Source organism: Delphinus delphis, chromosome 3 (assembly GCF_949987515.2).
Source record: "Delphinus delphis chromosome 3, mDelDel1.2, whole genome shotgun sequence".
NCBI lineage: Eukaryota > Metazoa > Chordata > Mammalia > Artiodactyla > Delphinidae > Delphinus > Delphinus delphis.
In genome coordinates, this window is record NC_082685.1 from 46,819,127 (window position 1) to 46,825,126 (window position 6,000).

Below are 6,000 nucleotides of genomic sequence, written 5' to 3' on the forward strand. Positions count from 1 at the left end.
ATGAGAGGTAGAATCTGGGAAAGGCTCTGAAAGCTAGAAAGAGCTTTAACTGGTAGCTCTACTCATCCATGTTTGAGGCCCAGAGAGGGAAAGGGCCTCATTCAAGGCCACACAGCCAGTGTGTGGTGACGCCAGACCCCCCGTGGCACAGCTTAAAGCCAACAGGCCCACCCAGACTCAGTGAGGGCACCATCTGGCTGGAGGCGGGGCAGGGGTGGAGGAGGAGAGGAGAGGAGGTGGCTGGGAGCATCCAGCCTCAGGCCCAGAGCCAGGGGTGGGGTGGGCGGGGCCCCCAGCAGGAGCCCTGAGTGGGGCCTGGCAGCTGGGCATAGGGGAGCCAACTGGCTCAAGCTGGGTGGTGGCAGGCCTGTTCCGCATGCGCGTGACGGTCTATTTTTTAATCAGCGCCCTACCCATCCCCCAACTTCATGTGCCCTCCTAAAGGGTACATATTAGGAACCATGTCCTGGCTGAGACCAGGGGCCAGCTTGGAGATTGGTGGGAGGGTCCCCAAGTCCCATATCGTCACGAAACCCACAAGTCCTAAGCAGCCCAGAAGGCAGTACAGGAGACTCAGGGAGCCTGTGTGGGCTTGGGCCTGTCCCTGGACTCTCTGACCTCAGTTTACCCCGTCCGTACAGTGAAGAGAGTCAGGCCAGACTCCATGACAGTTTATTACAGCTCAGGCTCTTGGGATCCACTCAAGCTTCACGACACTAATGACGCTCACTTGTCAGGCCCTGGCAGAGCCTCCTTTGCCACAGCATTCCCAGGGCACACATGATCCTCCCTGATCTACTCCCAGGGGATGAGGGGAGAAGATAAGAGGCTGAGCTGGCTCAAGGGTCAACCTCAGAACCCCAGGCCCCAGACCCAGTGAGGCTCCCCCTTCCAGCACCTGAGGGGCAGAGATGATGAGGATCAAAGGGCAAAGAGGTGTGTTATTAAGCATGTGGCTCGGCCCCTCTGAGCCTCTGGCACTCCACCTAAGGCAGGAGAGAGCATGTTGTGCAGGAGTTAAGCACATGGGCTTTGAGGCCAGACTGCCTAGGTTTGAACCTGGCCAGTTACCACTGTGTGACCTTGGGAAGCTCACTTAGCCTCTCTGTGCCTCAGTTTCCCATCTGTAAAATGTTGATAACAGGACTTACTTCATAGAGTTGGTGACATGTAAAGAACTTAAAACACCCTGGCACATAGTAAGTTACCATAAACGTTAACTATTTTTCAAGAACTTTGGCTTTTACCTATCGAACACTCTTTGTCTCCAAAAGATTTTATTCCAGAGGACGACATGCAGGAGTCTCACGTCAGCCCACTCTCCTGTCTCTGAGGCTCATCCAGCCTGCCCCTTCCTGACCCACCCTGCTGACCACCCTTCCTGCCAGCCCAGTGGCCTTCGCGTCTGTCGAGCTCTTTCACACTCACGATCCCCTTATATCCTTCTTAGTCCATTTCATAGTAGCTCAGAACCAAAGCCTGAGCCCCAGAGGAAGCAAATGATTTGTCCAAGACCACCAGCTTGTTGGCTAAGGCTGGAGGTTCAAGTATCCATTCCTGAAGCTCGATCCAGGCCCTTTTCCACCATACTGTGCCCATCCTCCCACTATCAAACCTGTTCCTGGCTAAATGTCAAAAAGTAACATATACTGAGATATGAGTCTTCAGCGAATGTCCCTCTTCTCCAGGGCTTGCTATTTTAACAGAGATCAAAACATTATAATACTATTTAATAGGTAATAGTTATTTTTATCATCTCATTTAATTTTCACAACAACAGTACAAGGTAGGGTCTGTGATTGTTTCTATTTTATAGATGAGGAAACAAAAGCCTAGAGAGGTTATATAACACACTCAAGATCTCCCAGCAAGCTGGGGAGAGAATCCAGGGGTCCAACCACAGGATCTGTGTATTAGACACGCAGGAAACAGCTAGCACAGGAGTAGACCGAATTTTGCGTCACCTGCAGCAGCCCTGGGAGGCTGGACAGAGAAGGGTAGGGTAGGGTAGGGTCAACACAGCACTATACTATACTGCCTCACTGAGTGGAAAAGATGAAGCTAGGATGATGGAATTTCAGGCAGCGGCCAGTTGGTAAAGATTTCATTTCGGAGAGAGAGGGCTTTTGTGAGCCTCTGGAATTACAGGGCCTGGAGGCTGTCCCCACATTGACTTCTCCTCTGGCCACACTAGGTAGCAATTGAGCCACAGTGTCCAGGGACAGTTCACAAAGGACTCTGAGCTCACACACACACACACACACACACACACACACACACACACACACACAGGCCTGGTACAGCCCAGCTGCCCCTGTGACCAGATCACAGGCCTGGGTTCCTTTGGGTGGACAGCCTGAAGCCCTGAGGAATGAAGGCATTTTCATAACCTACAGCCAATGCCCACCCCACTCCCTTCCCCCAGCTCTTAGTTTAGACCTTTCACCAGCCTCTGAAACACCCTTTCTCCCAACCAAATCCCTCCCATTCTTCTAGACCCAAGTTCTGGACATGCCAACTCCACAAAGGCAGCCATGACCACACCTTCAAATAACATTCAGGGTGTTGATCCAACGCCACCTCCAGAGAGAGGCCTTCCCTAACCACCAAGACAAAGAACCCCTCTAAGTGCTCTTCATCTTAGCAATGTGGCTTTTTGTTTGTTTTTCAGGCTACTTTTATCTATCTGAAACTATCTTGCTGATTTCTTTGCTTCCCTTTCTCTTGTCTATTTCCCCAATTAAAGAGCAATCTTGAGGGCAGGGACCAGTCTATCTTGTTCACTATGGTAACCCCACTGCCTAAGGATCCACGCACCCCATTGCTAGACAGGGACACTGAGGTCCATAGAGGGCAAGGGATTCACCCAAGGTCATACAGCAAGCAAGTGGCAGAGGTCGGTCTAGCACCTGCAACTCTGCACTACGGCCCAGAGCACTTGGCCTGTCCCGATCCCCACCCCAGTTGACCCTCTGTTGGCCTATCTTGTCCCTGCCTTCACACTACAGTGGGGCCAGAGCCTGCCAGTCCTCGACAACAGCGTCCCTCCACTGCCCCAGGGGCCTTTGGTGCCCCATTCTGGGCAGCCCAGCCTGCTTCCCCCTCTGTCCCTCCCTTCCTGGCATCAGCATCTCCGATGAGCTCATGTCTGGAGGCCTGGGAGCTGCCCTGAAGGAAAAGGTGCCTCCCAGGCCGGGCCCCTAGGTCTGGAGGTGTGTTCAGCCTTGTGGGATAGCAGCCCTGGCGGGTGGAGAAAGTGTGATGACCCCTGCCCATCCCAGCACCCAGGGCTGTGCAGTGGGCTCAGGGAGACACGTGTCATCCAGGGAGATAGAGCACGACTAGGGGTAGAGAGGAGATGGAGAAAAGGTTCCTCCTGTGCTTCTCCCATCTCTCCAGGTGCTCCTCTGCCACACTGGCCCCTCCTGCTTGTCAAGGAGCTGCTCTGTCCCAAGGAAAGGGTTCTCTGCTGCCTTCTCCTCACAGAACCACCCTGAGCAAATCTCTTTCCCTCCCCGGCCTCAGTCTCCCCAACTCTAAAATGGGGAGATTAGATAAAGTGCTGACTGCAGAGGCTAGGGATCAGTTGGGAACCAGGCCCCGAATGCCACAGGATTTTTTTCTTTTTGCTTTATTATTATTTTTCTTACCTTAGAGGAAAGGCAACAGATAACAAGGGAGGGAAGGAGTTAAAAGGCCTTATTTTAATAATGTAAATGCTGATTCCAACCACAGTTTAATTTAGGTACTAGTCTGGGGGCGGGGAGTGGGGGGAGCCGTTTCAAGGCCTGCAAAGTGGCGATGGGGAGCCAAGGTAGCATAGCAGCAAACAGTTTGCTTTTGGGAAGTTCTCTGAATATCAAACCAGAATGATCCTAGTCCGTTCCCCTCGTTGTACAGATAGGAGAGAGAGGAAGAGGAACCAACCCAAGATCCCACAGGGAGACGGAGGCAGGTGTTCCCCCACCTCCCAAGCAAACAAAGTATTTTCACCTCCCTTGAGGTCCCATTCCACTGCCTGAGATAACACAGCAAAGCACTGGGAGGAGGACATCAGTTTGTTTGTGGTGCTGTCCCCCAACACAGGGTGGGGGCCAGGCCCGGGGGTGGTGACAGTCAGGCTGGCACCAGCAAGGCTCCCAGCCCCCTACCCCAGCATACCCTGGTCCCTCTGAGCAGCATCCTATCTCATCCTAATCGTGCAACATGACAGGGCTGGGACAACCTCCGACTGCCACTACAGCCACTACCAGTGCTGCTGTCTCCAACGCAGTTAGCCGCTCAGGGGCCACCCGCCCACCCTCTCACTGGGAGCCAGAGAGGGCAGGAGGCTTGTCCCAAGATCACAGAGCAAGGTGGTTTACTCCAGTGCCACCTGCCACTCAGCGTAGGACGGGGACTGGGGCGCGTGCTGCTTCCCCACTGGCTCTTGTCCCTGTGAACAACCCAGGCATGGAACACGGGAGGTCCTATCCCCATCCAGAGTTAGCCTATAACTTGGGGTGGAGTGGGGAGGAGGGAGACCTTTTCTCCCGAGTTCTCAGAAAGGTCCTGTCCGGGCTCTGGTTGGAGCCCCCTGATTCCACGGTGTAGTGGTTAGATAGGAGCCCCGCCCTTCACCTCTAGGGCCTCCGCGCTCACCTTGGCAGACTGGGCAAACTGTGAGAATGCGGTGTAGAGTCCTTAGGACAGGTCCCCCTCTCCCCCACAGGCACTCAGGAGAGGCCTCGATTTCCCCAGGTGGGGCTCGCGCCGGTGTTCCCCGCGGTCTGCGGGTTCCGCGTCCTGCGTGCCTCGCCCGCACAGCCGGACCCGGGCGCCCCGCCCGCGGTAAGGGGTGAGGGCCCGGGCCCAGCACACGCCGTTCCCGCTGCCCCACAGGCGCCCATGTTGGTCAACCCCCGGCAGAACCCAACCCGCCACTTCCCGGAGTCAAGCCGTTTCCCCCTTCCCCAGAGCGGGCCGGGGGGCGCAGACCTCCGGAGGGCTGTCGCCCGCCCGCCAGCCCGCGGCTGACCCGGCCGCGATCTGCTTGCGGGCTGGGGCTCGAGGGCTGGAGCTCCCACGCAGCCCGGCTTCGGGGCGTGCTGCTGAGCTGCCGCGGAGCTTCGAGATTTCCCCAGGTCCCCGCCTCCACCCCACCGTACAGGTGGGGAAACTGAGGCCCAGAGTGTAGCAGCGACTCAGCCAAGGTCACCCTGCGTGTGGGGACTGGAGCCCAGACGTGCCACCTCCACATGGGCGGCGCCTAGACCGGCACAGGTGGGAAGGGGCGAGGCTCGCTCGGCACCGGCACCCCTGCCCGGCCGGCGCCCCTCACTCACCTCCAGCCTCCGCGCGCGGTCCCCGAGCTCACCGGCGCCACCACCTCCGCGCACCTGGCCACGTCCGTCAGCGCGCCCCGCCCCGATCGAGACCCCCACCGACCCCCCCCCCCCCCCGCGCCTGGCGCCCCCTCCTAACCTCCGCCACAGCCCACTCCACCGCCTAGCAGGCTGCTCCGGGACCGGGAGCCGGGAGGGCTGGGCGGGCTGGCGAGCCACGCTCCTGCCGCTCGCTCCCCGGGGCCCTAGCGCCGCCCTTCCCGCTCGCCCCGCCCAGCCCTCGGAGGTGCGACTCCCTCCTCCACGGGCTAGGCCTCCCATCTCCCCTCGGGTCCCGTCTCTCTGCCTCTTTCCTCTCCCTGGCCTCACTCTCTGCTGCCTGATTGTCTGTCTCTCTGTTTCCTCCTCAATTTTTGTGTCTCTCGATGGGTCCCTGAATCCTTCTGCTTTCTATTTCACTCAGTTTCTTCATGTCTCTCCCATCTATTTCATGCCCCCCTCTTTTCTCTATCCTTCCCACTAACCCCATTTTAAGTCTGTCTTTGTGAGTCCCCATAACTGACACCACCTCCCATCTCCCCAGCCCATTTCCTTTCAGACCCAGATGCAGTACCCTCTTAGGCCTGTCCTCTCCCTTCTCAGCCCCAGTAACTAGAATAACTGTCTAGGACTTAGG

General features: G+C 57.0%; 1 protein-coding gene across 2 annotated transcripts in view; it reads right to left on the minus strand.

The window, feature by feature from the left end:
* The window catches only part of SYNPO (synaptopodin), a 30,485-nt gene extending 24,952 nt beyond the window's left edge, over nt 1–5,533 (minus strand). Inside the window, exon 1 of one of the 2 annotated variants that reach the window (XR_009518937.1) lies at nt 5,325–5,397. The gene's annotated coding sequence lies outside the window, so the exon portion shown is untranslated. Of the gene's footprint in view, nt 1–5,324; nt 5,398–5,463 lie in introns of those variants that run through there. The other variant, XM_060008518.1, reaches the window with a different exon arrangement.
* Between the last annotated feature and the right edge of the window lie 467 nt (nt 5,534–6,000).